Genomic DNA, 20,425 nt, shown 5'->3' on the forward strand with positions numbered 1-20,425 from the left:
AAATCAGCCAGGCATGGTGGCACATGCCTGTAATCCCAGCTACTCGGGAGGTTGAGGCAGGAGAATTGCTTGAACCTGGGAGGTGAAGGTTGCAGTGAGCCGGGATAGCGCCATTGCATTCCAGCCTGGGCAACAAGAGAGAAACTCTGTCTTAAAAAAATAAATTAATTAAAAAAAATTTTAAAAAAAGATGGAAACTTTCTCAATATACTGCACACTTCCCTGGCTTTTTAAACAAAATGCCCCAAATATGAACAGTCTTTGCCTACTTGGGGCTCTCCCTTGGGATATCAGTTATTTGGGTGTCCTCTGTACAGGAAGTTTAGGGGTGGGCACAGGCAGACTTAGATTATGTGTGCCCTGAGGCTAGATGGTTAATGACTAACAGTGACAGTGCAACTTATTTTCTTACAAACAAAACGAAACCCCAAATCAGCTATTTTATGCGCTGTCTCGTATGCCCCACCCTACAACCACCCCCTTTTTATTATAAGGGAAAAATGAAGCTTAAGTAGCTGCCTAATTTTCTTTGAGAAAGTGCAAAATGGTTACCTTTAGGAAATATCAACTAGTGAAAGAAAAGGTAAAATGGTCTCCTCCCACCAGAAAGTTATCTATTTTATCACTGTCATATCATTCACTACCACTGCTGCATATCATTTTCACCTGATTTTCAACTTGCATTGCTCTTCAACCTTACTTGCTTATATTTTGTTCATGGAGGGTGGAGATTATTCTGCAATCATTACAAGATGTGTGTGTGTTGGAAAGGACTTGCCTCAAAGCTTACACTTTTTTAATGATCAGGAGATAAATGCTTCTTTCAATGTGAAAGTCCTGCATAATGTTTGATCTTTGTAAAGAATTTCATGTGTAGATTTTTAGATGTATAAACCTGGTGGAAAAGTATTATTTTGGTATCAGAAAGATACACCAATCTGTAGGCTACATCAGTGTGGGAACCCAAAGCACCCCTGATATCCTTCTATGTGATCACAGCACATAATGCTGAAATTGTCTCACCTTTTATCTGCCTCCTCCATTATTTATTTTATTTCATTTTAAAAATTTTTCTTAAGACAGTGTCTCACTCTGTATGCCCAGGCTGGAGTGCAATGGTGTGATCATAGCTCACTGCAGCCTCAACCTTCCAGGCCCAAGTGATCCTCCCACCTCAGCCTCCCAAATAGCTGGGACTACAGGTGCCACCATGCCCAGCTAATTTTTTGATTTTTTGTAGAGATGGAGTCTCACTATGTTGCCCAGGCCGGCCTCCGGCTTCTGGGCTCAAGCGATCCTCCCACCTCCCAAGGTGCTGTGATTACAGGCATGAGCCACTGTGCCCGGCTTCCTCCATTAGTTTACAGCTTCTCATGAACTTAGAACATGTCTTAATCTTCTTTGAACCCTAACACTGGGTTCTTACATAGCCACATACTTTTCTTCAGGAAGCGTAAAATGGTTGCCTTCGTGAAAAATCAAGTAGGAAAGAAAAGGTAAAACAGCGTTAACCCCAATGCTTAATTATTGTGTCTCTGCCTGTTTTGACCTTTTCCCCATATCTTCCTGTGTCCTCCAAACCATAGTTATTGCACAGCTGATGGGCTTCAGTGCAACCCTGTATCTGTTTTACCCCTTTTGTGGTGCCATTTGTAGCACTTGGCATGTGGGTTTTAAATAAATATTTAAGCCAAATATTGGCAAGTTAAAAGATAGTAATGGAGGGAAAATGAACTCTTTCTCTGTGTTGAATTGCTACATATAACAGGGTAGTTTTGACATACTTTGATGAGTCCAGAACTCTCACATGCTGTTTAATTCCAATCATATTAAGACAGTAAAAACAAGAAAGAAAAAAATCATTTCTGCATTATATTGCACCATCTTGGCAATAAGCAAATTGTGAGATCTCTGTAACACTTTGGGATGATACAAATTGTCATTATTTCTCTCTTATGAAAACCCACAGCTTTAATACATGAATAGTTAACTTGTCTTCATTCTGGTTAAACTTTGGGAAAGAAGAGGTAGGCACTTGATTCACAGGTGTTGGCTGGATAGAAAGTAGCAAGCATCCTTACAATAGACCAATGTCATCAGCCCATCAGCCTTATAAAATTGTTCAGGCAAAGATTATGCTCAGAAATAAAATATCTGAATAATGGCATTTTTTTTTTTTTTTGCAGGTTAATTTTTTCCCTAGTGTCATCTACCTATTGTATACCCTTTTTATTCCCCATGGTAAACATTCTGAGTTATTTTCCCATCTAAATCATTTCTCTCATCACTTTTTTTTTTTGTCTTTGTATAGTTTCTATTCTTTTCCTCACCCCAATCCACTTGTAGAAACTAATGTCTTTTCTCTATTGAATTTTATGTTTAGGAAATTTGCTTCATATTACCTTTAGGTTATTTTAAATAGTAATAATAGCAACTACAATATCAACACCACATAGAACATTTAACTATGTGTCAGTTATTGTTCTGCTTTACATTGCCAGGTGTGGTGGTTCCTGCCTGTAATCCCAGTATTTAGGGAGGCCGCGGTGGGAGGCTCACTTTGAGGCCAGGGGTTCAACATCAGCCTAGGACAATACTGCCAGATTCTATTGCTGCAAAAAATACAAAAACCAGCCAGGCATGGTGGTGCACACTTGCAGTCCCAGGTACTCAGGAGGCTGAGGTGGGAGGATCGCTTGAGCCTGGGAGTTTGAGGCCGCAGTGAACCATGATTGTACCACTGCCTTCTAGGCTGGGCAACAGAGACCCTGTCTCTAAAATAAATAAACACTAAGCTACTCCATGTTATTAATATTTAATAGCCACAATATCCCTAAAAAGAAGGTATTATTCTTAGTTCCATTTGCTAGATGGGGCACTTGATAGCACAGAGAGGTTAAGTAACTAAGATTGCAAAGCCAGTAAGTGGTAGTCAGGATTCAAACCCTGACTTCACTTGACTTCAGCTGCAGAATCTGTGGACTTAATCAACAGACTAACCTCTAGGCACTAGTAGATACCATCCTTATATTATTTTATTTTTTCCTTACCCACTAATATCATCCTGGCCCAAGACCTCATTTTCACTCATTCTTGTGTATCTTGGCATCTCAGTGGTGTCTTCCCTTGTGCTCCTCTAAACCATAGTTATCTCACAGCTGATGAACTTTAGTGCAACCTAGTACCTTCTTTACATGCTTCTAAGAGGTGCAGGGTTTATTGTCTCAAACTCAAGAAACTACCTACACTCTATATCCTAAGTAGGAGACAGTAGGCTATTCATTAATTTTACAATATATCAGTGATCTGGGATGCCCTTTGCGCTCCAGCGGAGGGCTAGGTAAGAGAGAATAAACAAAAAAGCTAAGAAATTTCTGGCAAATAACCTTTCACCTAGGTCCCCAAACCTTCCATTTCCCCAGGCCTGAAGCATATCTGAAGCAGGAACTCAGGGGGAAACGTCCCGGGAAAAGAACTCCTTTAGGAATAGGAAAAGCCATGTTTTTCTGGGTACAGTAGGAATGATGCAGTAGAGGCAGGCCTAAACTGTAGCAAAGCTATGAATTTAGAGCTTTGCAAAGAAAAGGACAAGTTTATCCTTAAGGTAAAACCAGCTTTGACAAATGGCTAGTGCTGTAGGGAGCCACAAGGATACAGAAGACAGAACTTCCATCTAGTCCTGAGTCTGAGAATATTAGAAAAAAGGAAGCAAAGATGTTACTAGAGGAGGGTATGAAGACCCGGTGAAGTCTTTGCAGGAAACAGATGGAAGCACATTCTTCTCCTGGAAGGAGTGCAAAGACCAAGCCTCAGACCTAATTCCAGAGCCAGAAAAGAGGAAAGAGGCCATAGAGCCCCTGAGAATCTCACTCGTCAGAACAGTGGTTCCAGCCTCTGTGGGTTAGGTAACATCAGGGAAGATATATTGTGGGCTATGGGCTTAAACTGGCCCACAGGCCTGTTTTGTCTGACATACTTTTGTGTTCTTAAAAAAAAAATGCAATGAGTTGTCAACATTTAATATTTGGGAGATTTCACCCCAAAACTCAGATTCCTGACTTCTCTTGATTTCCTAAATATCACATTCCCACTTGGAAACCATGAGCTGCAAGTAGCTGTGCCCTTTAGATTTGCTTGAGCTGTGGACCCTTATGTTTAGGTTAAAACATCAATCTCAAAAGTTTACATGCTATATGATTCCACTTACATAACATTTTTGAAATGATGAAAATACAGAGATGGAGAATAGATTAGTGGTTACTAGAGGACAGGCATGGAGTTGGGAGAGCAGTTGCAGTAGGGAGGGGGATTTGTGAATACAAAAAGGTAGTATGAGGGAGTTATTTTGTGGTGATGGAACAGTTCTATGTCTTGATTATAGGAGTGGTTACAAGGATGTGTAAATGAGGCAAAGTTGCACTGAAGTACATACACACACACACACACACACACACACTAAACAGAACACAGGTTAAGAAAATGGCAAATAATACATTCTGTAGTCTAGTAAACAGTAATGTACCGTTGTCGGTTTCCTGGTGTGAAAGTTGTCACAATCAAAATGGAGTCACTAATGTTAAGAAACCCTGACAAATAGAGCTAGGGAAGGCTACGAAAGACAGGGTTCTTACATTTGTATGCCTGATAACAAAAACTATCAAAAAAGACTGCAAAAACCACAACCTTGCACAAAGGCCATCACAACCTTACACAAAAAATACTTCTGCAAGGACATCTGCCCAGCAAATGCCTGTCCAACCTCGGACTGGCGTCACCCTTGTTATTGATCTTTATAGTCAAGGATAATTATTTCAAAACAATTATGTAATCCTTTCCATTTTTTCCTTTAAAGACCTTTGTCTATGCAGTTAACTATGAGATGCATATTTTCATTGCAATGCTCTATTCCCAAATAAACATTTTCTTTTAGAAAGCCTCTCTGTTATTTAGGTTGACACTGGTTTTGATGTTTTACTAGAGCTTTATAAGATGTCACCATTGGGGGAAGCACGGGACTCTGGACTGTTTTTGCAACTTCTTGTGAGGCTATAATTATTTCAAAATAAAAAGTTAAAAAAAAAAAGGAAAAGTAAGTAGGCTGAGTACCCATGGGTGGTGTTTAGGGAAATGAGCAAGAGGAGCATGGAGAGCCAACCTGAAGCTGAGAAGTTTCTCCAGTTTAACTTATAAAGGACCTAAACTTGCTTCTCACCATTGCTTCTGCTGTTACTATCCCTGTAGTGCTCTTTATTCTGCCCATTTTAGACAGCTGTTTCTCTATTGCTTCTTCGTTAGGCTGCTGAGCAGAGACCTAGATCTATTCCTAAGAGCAAACCAGTTATTAGTTTTCCCACTGCCTAATACTGAGTCGGGTTCCTTGCTGCCAGAGGTGTTTTTTATTATGACATCTGAATTTGATGCCATTGCAGGTGCTAGAAGTTGCCAGAAGGCTGTCCTCCAGATAACTGTCCCTTGGCTCTAACTTGTATCACTGTTTTGTTGCAATTAACATTCAGAATATGCGCAGTCATCTTATTAAAATTTGTATTTTTTAATGGGAAAAGCACAGAGAGATTGTAGAGCTGTGGTTTACTCTTTCTCTTAGTTACCTGTGTCTAAATTAAGCTGAACCTCTGGGCCTTAGCTATTTCTAAACAGGCATCACAATTTACTAAGGTTAATGCCTGAGGGAACATTAACCTTGCAGACACTAATCTAATTCAGTGTCATCACAAGTGCATAATGCAGGAGTTTGGAGTTTTGCCAAAAAGCACTATTCAAATGAACATTTAGTTGGCAAGGGGTGGGAAAGTGGGTGTGGAAAAGGGAAGGAGGACACCAGAAATGGCTCTATAGATATTTTCATGCCTTTTCTTTTCCCTCTCCCCTCAAAGGTTACGTTTAAGTACCGCAGAGAAGTGCTAAATGGAATCTTCAGATTATTATGAAGAAACCGCAATGAAGGCGTTTTATCCCAACTGCAAGTTCCAGATGCTCACAATTACTCAACATTCACTGAGCATCTTTTATGTTATATGGCTGACCTTGTGCTAAGGTGGGTACACAAAGATGAGTAATTGTAAACGATGGCAGTATGCACAAGCACCTCAGGGCGCCTAATGTTAGTTGATGAAGGCACCATTAAGGAGGTCACAATTTGGCTCAAGGGCCCCCAAAGGATGAGACAACTGTGTAATCCTAGCTCTATAGAGATCATTACCAAGTCTTTGCCATACGAAGTTTGGGCTTCAGGTGAAATGAGAAGGGCAAAGTTCTGCCCAAGAGGGTCCAGGGCCGGATCTCTTGATCCGTCTCTATGCCCACACCCTGCATCTTAGCTTGCGGACACTAATAGGGTTTGCCAGTTTCAAGGACGCAGGGCTACGTCTGCCGGAAAAGGTGGCATTTGAAGGTGGTAGAGGCCAACCACTGGAGGTGGCGGCGGAGGACTAGTTAAGAGAGAATAAGTGAAAAAGCCAAGATATTTCTGGCAAATAACCTTTCATCTAGGTCCCCGACCCTTCCATTTCCCCAGGCCTGAAAAGCTCCCGAATCCCCGAGTCCTCCACTTCTCTGAACGCTGGGCATTGGTTAAGGCTGAAGGAGCAGGGAGTCCCCCGCTCTAAGACAGTTCCTCAGTTCCGATCTTTTTCAAACCGCTTTCTTCCCGGGCCCAGCCTGGTGGGCCTGCAGCTCGGGTCCAGCTTCCACGGCCACCCTGGGCTGGTGACACGCAGGCGCCGGAATCGAAGCCACGCTGTGTCTTCCCAGCCAGGTCTCTGCGCCAGACGAGGGCGGGCGCCGCGGAGCGCTTCCCGTGTGCGGGGCTTCCCACAATGCACCGGGCCGGCAGTGGCGGCGACCGCGGCGGCGCTCTAGCTGCGGCATGTCTGCGTCTCTACTGCTCTGGGAGGAGGAAGAGAAGGAGGAAGAGGAGGAGGAGGAGGAGGGGGAGGAAGAGGAGAAAGGCGCAGGGGTGGGAGCTGTTGCCGAAGCTGCCACAGCAAAAGTTCTCCCCCCTCCCCCCTTCCCCTCCTCTCAAGGCCCCTAGAAAGGTTGGAGCTGCCGCCGCCTGCAGTCGGTGACCGCGCGACTCGGCGCCCGCCCGCGGTAAAGCGCTCGGCCTGGCAGGCCCGGGCCCGGGGGAGGGCGGGGGAGGGGGAGGGGGCGGCGCGCGGGGGGAGCGCGCGGCGGTAACGGCCTGACCCCGGGGGGAGCGAGCCGTGGCGAGGCTGGGGGTGGCCAGGGGGCCGGCCGAGGCCGAGGGAAACGCTGGGGCTGGCCGGGGGACGTGAGGAAGCAGGGCGCGGAGGGTGGGTTGGGGGGTTGAGGAGGGATAATGACGGGGGTGGCGGAGGCGAGAAGGCGGCCTCCGAGGCTGGAGGCGGGTGTCAGAGGTAGGGGAGGAGGTGGGATGTTTGCACGGGGAGGACAGAGGGTGCTGGGTGTGGGTGTGAAAAGGCTGGGGAGACACCAGGGCTCTGTCCACCGTGCCTGGTGCAGTGCTTTATGCACCGCAGGCCTCAGTCACTGTTGCTGCCGGCGTGTGCTCTTTGGGAGAAGGGAAGGGCAGGGGTTGGAGAAAAGGGAATGCTTGCAGGAAACGTAGTGGGAGTGCGAACAGGGAGAGGGGCCGGAGGAAAGATGCCGGAGAGGTGGAGGAATGCGGGGAGGTGGCTGTGGAGGAGTCTTGAGGATTCTGGGGGGTGTTCATTGTGCAGATACGTTAGGTATTTCATTATGGAAATAACTGAAGCGTTTCTCAGGGAAGGAAAGAAGGAGATAGGAGTTCCTGTGAATAGAAAGGATCGCGTTTGAAGCAAGAGGGAGTGCTAAATAGTAGAGAAGATGCAGGGAATGCATAATAGAATAGACAGATGTAGTATAATTAATAAATATTGGCCTAAGGACTGAAGAGTTATTCCAGATGGGCCGGGATGGCCTAGTTCCGAACCTGTGTGGGCTCTTCAGTAGATGACATCTGGTAAGTGTGGGTCTGGGCTGTGGTTGGGGTCACTGAGAATTAGATTTTAGTCTGTAGTTTGGTCTGTGACATTTTAGACGTGCACCAATGAATATGAGAACCTCTGAAGCAGACCTTGAGAAAGGGCCGGGCCTGTGGGGATTCCTTAGGCCATGGAGCTTCGATTTTAGAAAATTTGAAGTATTAACACTTAACGGAGGTTGGGTAAATACTATCCTGGCAATTAAAATTAATTGACTTGGTGGTTTTCTTCACTGCCCAGTTTATCTGGTCCAGGAAAATTGGTGCTATTCAGCCTGGATTGCAGTACACAAGATTATAATTAATGGTGGGGGGAATACATACACATGCTTGGTGGCTCTTCTTTGGATACTTCATTTGTAGCTCAAATTAGTTTAGTTGGCTGGATTGGTTCCATAAATCTGTGGCTGGTGGGAGATCTTCTGCCATTCACAGTTCCTGATGTGAACTGTGAGGGAGTTCTCCAGTGAAGAGAATACTCTCATTGAGGCATAGTGGTATTGAAGAAAACATATCAGCCAGCAAAGTGTGGGCCTGCAGAATGGAGGATCTAGAATATCTGTTTTGGTTTTAGGTTGCAAGGAGGTCAGGACTAGTTATCATAAGGTCTAGGGGAACCTAGGAGACTGGATGACTCTAGAGCCAGGTTGGAGGGAGGATTAGCATCTCTATATCAGGAAATGAACCAAGCTGTCTCTGGATTTGCTGAGCTCACACTAGCCCAGATTTCCAAGCGGGAACTCTGGGCTAGAACCATACTCTTAAAAACTACCTGAGTATTATTCACCTTTTATTAAGAAAAAACTATATATACGGCCGGGCGCAGTGGCTCACGCCTGTAATCCCAGCACTTTGGGAGGCCGAGGCGAGTGGATCACCTGAGGTCAGGAGTTTGAGACCAGCCTGGCCAACATGGTGAGGGTCTCAAACTCCTGACCTCAGGTGATCCGCCCGCCTCGGCCTCCCAAAATGCTGGGATTACAGGCGTGAGCCACCGCGCCCGGCCAGATTTACTCATTCTTTTTTTTTTCTTTTTTTTTTTTTTGAGACAGGGTTTCACTTTGTCTCCTAAGCTGGAGTGCGGTGGCTTGGATCATACCTCACTGCAGCCTTGACCTCCTGGGCTCAAGGGATCTTCCTACCTCAGCCTCTTGAGTAGGTAGAACTATAGGCATGCATCACCATGCCCCGATAATTGTTTAGTTCTTTTGTAGAGATGAGGTCCCCCTATGTTGCCCGGGCTAGGCTCCAACTCCTGGCCTCAAGCAGTCCTTTTGTCTAGGTCTCCCAAGGTGCTATGGTTACAGGTGTGACACAGTGGCTTGGCTACTCATTCTTTTAAAGGACTTGCCCCCCTACCCTCCCCCTCCCACCCAACCCCTGAGTCTCGCTCTGTCACCCAGGCTGGGGTGCAGTGGCGTGATCTCAGCTCACTGCAACTTCTGCTTCTTGGATTAAAGCGATTCCCCTGCCTCAGCCTCCCGAGTAGCTGGGATTACAGGCATGCACCACCATGTCCAGCTAATTTTTGTATTTTTAGTAGAGATGGGGTTTCGCCATGTTGGCCAGGCTGATGTCAAACTCTTGGCCTCAAGTGTTCCTCCCACCTTGGCCTCTCAAAGTGCTGGGATTACAGGTGTGACCCACCATGTCTTTCTAGGGCTTTTGTTGTTTTTTTTTAAACATAGTATGCTGTACTCAATTGTATTGTCATCATGGCATGAGAGGGCTAGTCTTCCTTCCCTTTTCTCTCACCAGCACTGTATATTATCTGTTCTTTTAATTTTTGTAAGCAGAATGCCCTTAAATATGTCATTATTGTCTTTTACCCTTTAAAATTTTTTAAAAAATTATTTATATTTTTTGAGACGGAGTTTCACTCTTGTTGCCTAGACTGGAGTACAGTGGCGTGATCTTGGCTCACTGCAACCTCCACCTCCCGGGTTCAAGCAATTCTTCTGCCTCAACCTCCCAAGTAGCTGGGACTAAAGGTGCCTGTCACCACCCCTGGCTAATTTTGTATTTTTAATAGAGATGGAGTTTCTCCATGTTGGTGAGGCTGGTCTCAAACTCCTGACCTCAGGTGATCCACTCGCCTCGGCCTCCCAAAGTGCTGGGATTACAGGCGTGAGCCACCGTGCCCAGCCTCTACCCTTTTATTATCAAATTGTTCTGAGGGAACTTATAATGAAAAACAGCCCCTGTCTCACCTGTCTATTGCAGTTCCACTTTACTGAGGCCACTACTTCTAAGCATTAATTTGTATTTCTTACCATGCTTTTTTCCATGTCTCCAAGTAATAGGCATATAATATTTCTTGATTTATCAAAATGACATTATCAGGGAATCAGAAGATGTCTACAAATGTGTCATTGACATTATCCCCTTTCTCCTCCTTTCTGACCTTTGATGGTTATTTTAGTTACTTTATTCGATGTGTTTATATTTTTAAATAATATGCTTAAACCTTGATTTTAGAGTCCAACAATCTTAGGCTGTATCTCTTGACTTCCCCATTATATTATAGGGATTTAGCCTAGATATGGCTCTCCTGAAGTAGAAGGAACATTGACAATTATACTAAAAATGCTTCATGAGATGATAAAGGGAAGTTTGGATGGACCTATGAGAAAGACCATGTTGTAGGAACCATCTTTGCAGCATAAGATTTGCTTGTTAGAGATGAAGAGGAGTTGCTTGACAATGATAGTTGTTCATCTTGGAATTAGCAGATTGCAGTAATCTTTGACAGTCTTCTGGAGAGTTTTAGTGTGGGAAATCTGGAAATGCATTAAAATGACCCTTGAATGTTATTTCTAGGCTTCTATGGCATTTTTTTTTTTTTTTTTGAGAGAGAGTCTTGCTGTCACTCAGGCTGGAGTGCAGTGGTGCAATCTCGGCTCACTGCAACCTCCGCCTCCTGGGTTCAAGCAATTCTCCTGCCTCAGCCTCCTGAATAGCTGGGACTACAGGTGCCCATCACCACACCTGGCTAATTTTTTGTCTTTTTAGTAGAGACAGGGTTTCACCTTAGATGGTCTTGATCTCCTGACCTCATAATCTGCCTGCCTTGGCCTCCCAAAATGTTGGGATTACAGGCATGAACCACTTCGCCCTGCCCCCCCCCCCTTTTTTTTTTTTTTTGAGACAGGGTCTCACTTTGTCACCCAGGTTGAAGTGCAGTGGCGTGATCTCAGCTCACTGCAGCCTCCACCTGGGCTCAAGCAATCCTCTTACCTCAGCCCCACAAGTAGCTGGGAATACAGGTGTGTGCCTCCACTCTCGGCTAATTTTTTTGTATTTTTTATAGAGACGGGGTTTCGTCGTGTTGCCCAGACTGGTCTTGAGCTCTAGAGCAGAGACTTCCTCTAGTCTCTAGGGAAACTCACAGCAGGTTGATTCTTGGGCTCAAGCGATCTGCTTGCCTCAGCCTCCCAAAGTGCTAGGATTACAGGCGTGAGCCACAGTGCCCGGCCACAATTCTTACGTTTTTATTTTTAGCGGGGGATGGATTGGCATGGACATGTATTTTTTGGGGGATGTGGTAGGGAGAGATGGGGAAATGTGGTAAGAGGAGGATGAGGAAGAGGAACAGGGTTTGATGGAGATGGTGATACATTTTGAGGAGGCTGAAGAAAAGGTAAAGAATTTTAAGGGGATTTGGATATAGTTAATGTGAAGGAGGTTTACCTTATGGTGATGAGACTAAAATTTTTGTCAATTTTAAGGAAATTAGCATGTTTAAGTCACTAATATGTTGGGAATGTGGTAGGAAAAAACTATACTGGGCTCGATCTCATATGTTAGGATAGAGTCATAAATTATTCGTGTTTTTGAAATTTGTGTATGAGGTGCAAATCACTGTGGTGGATATTCGGAGAATAAATATTGCTCCACTTCTTTTTGGGAGTCTAAGTAATGGCACCTCTTGAGAGTTTTCCTTACTTTCAGTGGCAACAGTATTCACAAGTAGTTTATGTATTGCTAAATTTTGTATTTGTGACAGTTATTCTCTTTGTTTTGCAAATGGTACATTGTAACCTGTTCTAGAGCAGAGACTTCCTATAGTCTCTAGGGAAACTCACAGCAGGTTGATTCTTAAGTGCTTAATAAATACCTGTTGAATGACTGATAGAAAGTAGTGTTCACTGTTAGCGATAATAGTGGGATTGTATGAAATTGCTGAGTACTGCGCGGGTATTGTAGACAAAATTGTGTGTGTGTGTGTTTGACAGCGTACAGGACAAAAGGGATATCTGACTGGAGAGGACCTTTAGATTTAAGGGAAGAAGATGGAATGGATTAGAATGGAATTGCAACAGTTCTGTAACAACTTCGAAGAGGTGGGACCGGGGGGTCTCTTCTAAATTTGAGGCTAGTTTAATCTGGAGTAAAATCTGGTCTGTAGCAGGGTGCTGGTATAATTTAGACTTTTTTATACCTCAGACATAAATGACTGTTTTAGGACTGTCTGATTTAATTCTTTTTTAGGAGAGTAAAAATAACATAAGCTTCTTCTCTCAAGGAAGTTATAGTATTCACAATTTTTTTGTTTTTGAGATGGGGTCTTGCTCTGTCGCCCAGCCTGGGGAGCAGTGGTGTGATCTCAGCTCACTGCAGCCTCTGCCTCCTGGGTTCAAACAATTCTCCTGCCTCAGCCTCCCAAGTAGCCGAGATTACAGGAGCGTGCCACCATGCCTGGCTAATTTTTGTATTTTTGGTAGAGGTGGGATTTCACCATGTTGGCCAGGCTGGTCTTGAACTCCTGACCTCAGGTGATCATCCTACCTTGGCCTCCCAAAGTAGTATTTACATTCTTTTGAGAGAGAAAGACAGTTGTGAAATAATTCAGTAATGGTACAAGATTTCAGAAAGTTGATTTTTAAAAACAAATATCAAAATTATATCTCTGGATAAGAATTTTTATATTTTGGTGGTCATTTTCAGTAGCAGTGTTCAGAATGTTTTTAGAACGCCTTTCCTGAATTAACTTCTGAGTACAATTCTATACAATTTCCCTATTTATTGAGTACCTATTGTGTGCTGTTGGGGGAAGGGGTCTATAAAGGTAAGAGAAACATGGTCGCTGTCCGCTAGGAGGTCATAATCCCTCTGAGAGGCACACCTTTTTTTTTTTTTTTTTTTCCTGAGATTGCAATATTCTTTGTCTTCTGGAGAGTTTTAGTGTGGGAAATCTGGAAATCTGTTAAAATGACACTAAAATGTTTCCAGGCTTCTATGGCTTTTTTTTTTTTTTTTTTTTTTTTTTTTTTTTTTTTGAGGCAGGATCTCACTATTACTCAGGCTGGAGTCCAGTGGCGCGATCTTGGCTCACTGCAGCCTCCACCTCCTGAGTTCAACTGGTTCTCGTGCCTCAGCCTACCAACTAGTTGGGACTAGAGGCACACACCACCACTCCTGGCTAATTTTTGTATTTTTAGTAGAGACACGGTTTCACCATGTTGGCCAGGCTGGTCTTGAACTCCTGGCCTTAGGTGATCCACCCGCCTTAGCCTCCCAAAGCACTGGGATTACAGGTGTGAGGCACTGCACCCAGCCCAAGAGGCACACTTTTGTTGTTTGTTTGTTTTTTGAGACGGAGCCTTTCTGTCACCCAGGCTGGAGTGCAGTGGCGCCATCTTGGCTCACTGCAAGCTCTGCCTTCCAGGTTCAAGCGATTCTCCTGCCTCAGTCTCCGAGTAGCTGGGACTACAGGCATGCACTACCACTCCTGGCAATTTTTTGTATTTTTTAGTAGAGATGGGATTTCACCATGTTGACCAGACTGGTGTCCAACTCCTGGCCTCAAGTGATCCACCCACCTTGGCCTCTCAAAGTGCTGCGATTTCAGGCATGAGTTGCCGCCCCAGGCCAAGGGGCACACTTTTAAATAATACATGGTATAATCTTATTCTGAATGGTCTCATTGATGACGGAACTTTTTACTTTGAAATTTTGATTTTTAGAAATGCTGAAGGTTAGTCAATTTCAAATAGAGTGAATAAAGAATAGTTTTGCCTTAAATTCAGTTAATCACAGAAATGGGAATAATTTTCTTGGTTGACTTATTAGCTGATTTTGAAAACACTCCCAAGGAGGAAGTTGGGAATATTTTGAACAGGGGTGATAGCTTCACATGTAGTTAGTTAGGCACTACATAAATGTTGGTTGAGTGCATCAGCTGGTTGGATGGATGTAGTGAATAAATGAGTAAGTGGTAGCCTTCCAAAGTAACTTATTTTAAAGAGGACCATACTGATTTGAATATGTAAATAAATTCTTTTTAAAAAATTCATTTTTCTCAGATGAAATAAATTCTGAGGATATTTGTTAATAATTTTATTACCTTGAGCAAGATAGTTTAAGTTCACAAATGAGTTTTACAGACAGTAAGTGCTGTAGGAGTTCAGGGAAGGGAGAAATGAACATTGGCTAAGGTTTGGTGAAGTGATTTAAGTGAACCATACTTTAGCTTGATATTTGAAAAGATTCCTTAGGGATCTCAGAGAGGAACTAAATGACTCCAAATTTCTCTTGCAGCCCTAAAGTGAACCTAGAGTCTGGATCTATTTTTGTCTGAATGCTTTCTGCCTGTTTCGTTTTAGCTACTCCTACTGGTTTGTTCCTTTCAGATTCACATTTGTTTGGTAGATGTTGAGCCCCCTGAAACAACTGTGGGGTCTGTTTTCCATCTTTGTATAGTGTAACTTTTAGTTGTTCTTTTATGAGCCTGTACACCACAAATTACTTGGCCTTCATGAGAGAAGAGCATGAGTCAACTTGGCCCTGTTATCCTGGCATTTTCCTGCATGCTTTTCTGAAAGCTGCTTTCTGAATTACGGAATAGAATAGACAGAACTGAGGGCATGTGTCCAGTAGACACAAGCTTGTTGAATGAATGAATGAATAAATGAATGAGATATTTGAAATAATTTAGATCTGAATTGTCTATATGTTTTATGTTTCTTTTTCATTTATTCATAACCTGCCTTTTTCTACAAAGGACTTAATGGGGCTGCCAGACTATACGCACTAGCAGTGAATTGAGATAATTCAAGAAGTCTGGTTAAAGAGATGGTGAAGAAAAGAAAAATCTGTTTAAAGAATATAGATCAATGTGTATGGATGTTAGAGAACTAGGAATAAGGTAGAAGATGAGCAGATGGGGAAGGAAAAGTGGTATCTGATAGAAAGGGTGATTCTGAAGGAAGGAAAAGATTACTGAAATATGACAAGCTATGTTTGGAGGAAAGCATGAGAAGATGGAAGGTAAAGAGGATTATTTGAGAAGGCTGTTCTGAGGAGGAAGATAGTAAGGCTATTTGAAGGATAAGAGTCAACAGAAGGTTGGAATATAGTAGAATCTATTAAATTATGTTGATTTGTAACTGGGGGTTTCAGAAAATAATGGAATGAGTTTTCTTTAATAGATAATGCACATTTGTTATATGCAAAAGCATATAATGCTTTGCTGTCAGGAATAAATCCTTTGGGATTTATATTCTGGTAGGGCAGCTGGGCTTGTGCACAAATACCTGTACTGTAATCACAAGTATATCTATGAGTCACAAATATACCAAATATTACTGAATTTAAAAGACAGAAAATGCATTTGATTAGGAGAAAACCTGAGACATCATTTTAATGGCATAAAAGTGGAATTTTAGCTAGTCTTTGAAGGGATTGATAAGATTCTTTTTTTTTTTTTTTTTTAAGTTTTGGATTGATAGGATTTTGATTTGCAAAGATTACTGAAAGAGAGCATTCCTGCCTGAGAGATTAGCATAAGCAAAGCTGTGGAGGTGAGAAGCCCAGGAGATGTGGGGAATGGTAAGTTAGGTTTAAATTTTTAAACTATGACCTGTAGTAAGAAATACATGTCACATTTCCATCTAATATATGCATGTGTGAATGTTTTTGTGTGGGTAAAACAAAAAGTTTCATAATACAGTAACTGTCCTTACAATGGTAGATGCAGTTGGATGTTGTCTATTTTGTTTGACTAAAAAGAAAAAAAGCTGGCCAAGGGGGAAGAAAAAAAAAGCTGATTGTTCCTCATTAAACTGATTTCATGACTGACAAAATAATTGATCACAATCTATAGAGTTCATGAATAAGGTATAATACAAGGTAGGAGAGTCAGTTGGGGGTGGGTTGAAAATGGATGGCCTTGAAAGCTAAGCTAAGTAGTTTGTATTTGATATGATGTAGTGTTGTGCTTGGTAAGCAAACAGAAGCTGGGGTTTAGTCTTGGCTCTTCTGTTTACCCACTGTATGATTATGGAGAATTATTTCCTTTCTGAGTTTCCATTTTCTCATCAAATTGATAATCATACTTTCCTGGCAAGGGTTATGGTGAGGATGTGAGAATTAAAGTATGTTAACATAGGATTAAAGTATGTTAGCATACATCATTAGTGTATAACTGTTGAACTTTTCTGAGTAGAGAATTGAGCCAAGGACTGTATATTAGATAGCTTCACCTGGCTGTAGCTATACCTTACTGGATAGATTGTGGGTAATGTGGTGGTAGAGTAACATTGTATGTGAAAAGACCAGTTAGGAAAAAAAAGCCCAGTTAGGTGGCTACTGGAGAAATTAAGAAGGGCTTGAATTAGTTTGATAGCAGTAAGATTAGAATATGGGAGTGGAATGCAATTGGAGGTAGGGAAGAGGGGAAGATGACTAGAAATGCACTATTTATTTATTTATTATTAATGAATGAACGAACATCAGGCTCTTGATCTGTTGCCCAGGCTGGAGTGCAGTTATGTGAACACGGCAGCTCACTGCAGCCTCTACCTCATGGGCTCAAGTGATCCTCTTGCCTCAGCCTTCTGAGTACCTGGGACCACAGGCATGTGCCACCACGCCTGGCTAATTTTTAATATTTTTTGTAGAGATGTGGTCTCACCATGTTGCCTGGGCTGATCTCAAATTCTTGGGCTCCAGTGATCCCCTCCCTTGGCTTTCCGAAGTGTTGGAATTACAGGTGTGAGCCACCATGCCTGGCTGACTGGAAATTTAGAGTTGTAGAGATATTCAAATGGCAGCAGCTGAAATTGGGTTATATTTTTGGGTAGTTTAGTGGAGTACATTAGAGTATAGTTTCAGTTTCTTTCATGTAGTAGGTGCTCAATTATTTGTTGAATGACAGAAACTAAATATGTGAACTATGGGATGAATTGTGAGTAGAAGCAGTGATGGGTGGATATGAGAAGGAGGGTAAGACTGAAGGATACTTTGATGGACTGCCAGAATTAATTCATTCAGGGAATATTTTTATATTTACTGTGTGCAAGGTTCTATGGTAGGGAGTGTGAAGGATACATGTTTATATATGACACAGTCTGTGTGCTTCAGGAATTTATCCAGGGACAAAATATACACATCCGTCTATGACACAAGTACTATGGCAGGTTTGTTCAGGGTTGGCTTTGTGGAGAAATTAGTGGTATAGCTTAGACCTTGAGGGATAAATAAGATAATAGGCAAAATGGTGAGGGTTGGCCTTCCTAGAAGAAGGAGTGATATGAGTGACAGTGAGCAGAGTTCAGGGTATGTTTAGGGGTTGGTGGTCTAGATTTGCTATAATTTAGGGTTCATGTTGAGGAATGGAGGGAAATAAAACTGGAAAGTAGGCAGACTATCTCAAAATTCAGGCTAACTTGGATTTTGAAAATTTATTGAGATACATACAGTAAAGTGCTCCAATCTTAAGGGTACTTAGGTATAAATTTATGTAGCCACCACCCAGTTCAATATACAGGACATTTCCAACTTCCAGAAGGATGCCTCATGTGCCATTTCCAAGCTGATATCTCATCCAACCAAAAATAACTATTATTCTGACTTTTGTCATACCAGAGTAGTGTTGTGTGTTTTTGAATTTTGTATAAGTGGAACCCAATTTCTGTGTCTAGTTTCTTTTTCTCAAGGAGCATGTCTGTGAGTTTTATCCGTGTTATGTTAGGCAGTTGTTTATTCTTTTTCATTGCTGTGTGATATTCCATCATGAATATACCACAGTAGATTTATCTATTCCATGATTATTGGATGGTTTCAAGTTTTTTGAAGTCTGAGGATTTTTCTTTTTTTTTTGGAGGCAGAGTCTCACTCTGTCACCCAGGCTGGAGTGGTGCGATGTCTGCTCACTGCAACCTCCGCCTTCTGGGTTCAAGCAATTCTGCTGCCTCAGCCTCCTGAGTAGCCAGGATTACAGGCACGTGACCCCACGCCCAGCTAATGTTTGCATTTTTAGTAGAGACAGGGTTTTGCCGTATTGACCAAGCTGGTCTCAAACTCCTCACCTCAAGTGATCTGCCCACCTCGGTCTCACAGAATGCTGGGATTACAGGCATGAGCCACCATTCCCGGCTGAAGTCTGAGGAGTTTTAACTTAAGTCAGTATGCAGTGGAGAACTGTTGTTGATTTTTGAATGGGTAAGTAAGAGAATATTTAAGAATACTAATCTAGTGACCTTTCTTTTTTTGTAATGAAGAGAACCTGGTGGCTGGGAGACAAAGTTAGGAAAAAGTGTGAAGTAGGCTGGACACAGTGGCTCACGCCTGTAATCTCAGCATTTTGGGAGGCTGAGGAGGGCAGATTGCTTGAGCTCAGGAGTTTGAGACCAACCTGGGCAACATGGCGAAACCTTATCTCTACAAAGATAAAAAAAAATTAGCCGGGCGTGGTGTTACATACCTGTAGTTCCAGCTGCATGGGAGGCTGAGGCAGGAGAATCCCTTGAACCCAGGAGGCAGAGGTTTCAGTAAGCCGAAATCTACACTCCAGCCTGGGTGACAGAAGGAGACCCTGTCTCAAAACAAAAACAAAAACAAAAACAAAAAAAAACCCAAAGTGAAGTATTGAGGATGTAAGTTGGGCCGTCATAGTGGGAATAAAAGGAGAGGGATAGATATAAGAAATACCTCAAAGAAAGAATGGGAAGGTTTGATGGCAGATAGGCTTTTGGGAAACAGCAGAGAAAAAAGAAAACTGAAGAAAAGCTCTAGGGCTTTTAATCTGGGTGACTGAGATTGATGGTGCCATTAGTAGAAATTATTAGATCACTTAGCAGAACTGTTTTGGGGTTTTAAGACACATTGACCTGTGTATGAGGCATCAGTACTGGATTGGAGCTAAGAAAAGAAGTCCAATATAGAGTTGGGAATACATACATAGAGTTGATAATTGCAGCTACTAATTCTGGATTGAGTTAGGGCACTGACGGTTATGAAATTATTTGGACTGATAATTGAAGTGTTAATTGAAGTAATAGTTGAAGAATCTAGTTAAAAAGAAATCATTATATATTCCAATTCTAGTTAAAAAGAAATTATTATGTATTCTAATTCCTCGGGAGTAAATTGGATTGTAGGAGAGGGTGATGGTTTAAAGATTATTTTGGGTAGCTGGGGGAAGATAGCCATATGAAGAATGAAAATGTAGAAACAGTGGTGAGGGATGAGACCCTTAGTAGCTAAGAATTATAGGGGGCTCCAGGTCAGAACTTGGGAAGATATCCACAATTTGGACTAGGAAGAGCAGCAGTGATTTCAGATAGAAGAAACAACCAGAGACATCAGAGTAGAATCATGCGCTACAGTGACATAAAGCAAGGTGGATAGCTCAAGTGTCATTGCCAAAAAGAGGGTAAGGACTGGCTGAGCATAGTGGCTCATACCTGTTATTTCAGCACTTTGGGAGGCTGAGGTGGGCATATTGCTTGAGCTCAGGAGTTTGAGACCATCCTGGGCAACATGATGAAACCTCGTCTCTACAAAACATAATAAACTTTGCTGGGTGTGGTGGCTTGCGCTTGTAGTCCCAGCTACTTGGGGGGCTGAGGTGGGAGGATCACTTGAGCCTGGGAGGTGGAGGTTGCAGTGAGCTGGTATCACACCACTGCACTCCAGCCTGGGTGACAGAGTGAGAGCCCGTCTCAAAAAGAGCAGTTCAGAGACCAGAGTGCATGGGGATTTACTGAGTGGGTTGGAAGAATATGGAAGCAATAAATACAGGAATTGAATAAAGAAGTTTAGTTTGAGAAGGAAGAACAACAACTCTTATTCTAAAACTGGAGGCAAGAAGTAACAGATGGGTGGAGATATAACATTTTAGAAACTGTGAAGAGGATTTGATTACAGGTGGAGAAGGTGTGATTTGAGGGAGTTTTATAGAAGGGTTTGAGTATTTGATGGGATTAGGGATTTAAATATGAAAATGATTTGGATTAGTCAATGAGATGGAGAGTTGTATTTAGAATAAATGTGTTGTGGAAGATTTCATAGCTTTCTGGTGGTGCTTAACACCCAGTGCGTGGGTGTGGAGGAAACAGATGGTGAGGATTGTCTATCACTGGGGAGATGCATAGTGAGAATAATGGAAGGTCATGATATTCTGGAGAGGACAGTGTT

General features: G+C 42.6%; 1 protein-coding gene across 10 annotated transcripts in view; it reads left to right on the forward strand.

Annotated features, from left to right (window-relative positions):
- Positions 1–6,856: 6,856 nt before the first annotated feature.
- LOC105470250 (zinc finger protein 148) overlaps positions 6,857–20,425 on the forward strand; it is a 141,623-nt gene continuing 128,054 nt past the window's right edge. For 3 of the 10 annotated variants that reach the window (XM_011722049.3, XM_071092336.1, XM_071092335.1), the window contains exon 1: positions 6,857–7,110. The gene's annotated coding sequence lies outside the window, so the exon portion shown is untranslated. Of the gene's footprint in view, positions 7,111–7,420; positions 7,985–9,057; positions 9,161–15,721; positions 15,836–20,425 lie in introns of those variants that run through there. The other 7 variants (XM_071092329.1, XM_071092330.1, XM_011722046.3 and 4 more) reach the window with 7 other exon arrangements.

Source organism: Macaca nemestrina, chromosome 2 (genome assembly GCF_043159975.1).
Source record: "Macaca nemestrina isolate mMacNem1 chromosome 2, mMacNem.hap1, whole genome shotgun sequence".
Taxonomy (NCBI): Eukaryota; Metazoa; Chordata; class Mammalia; order Primates; family Cercopithecidae; genus Macaca; species Macaca nemestrina.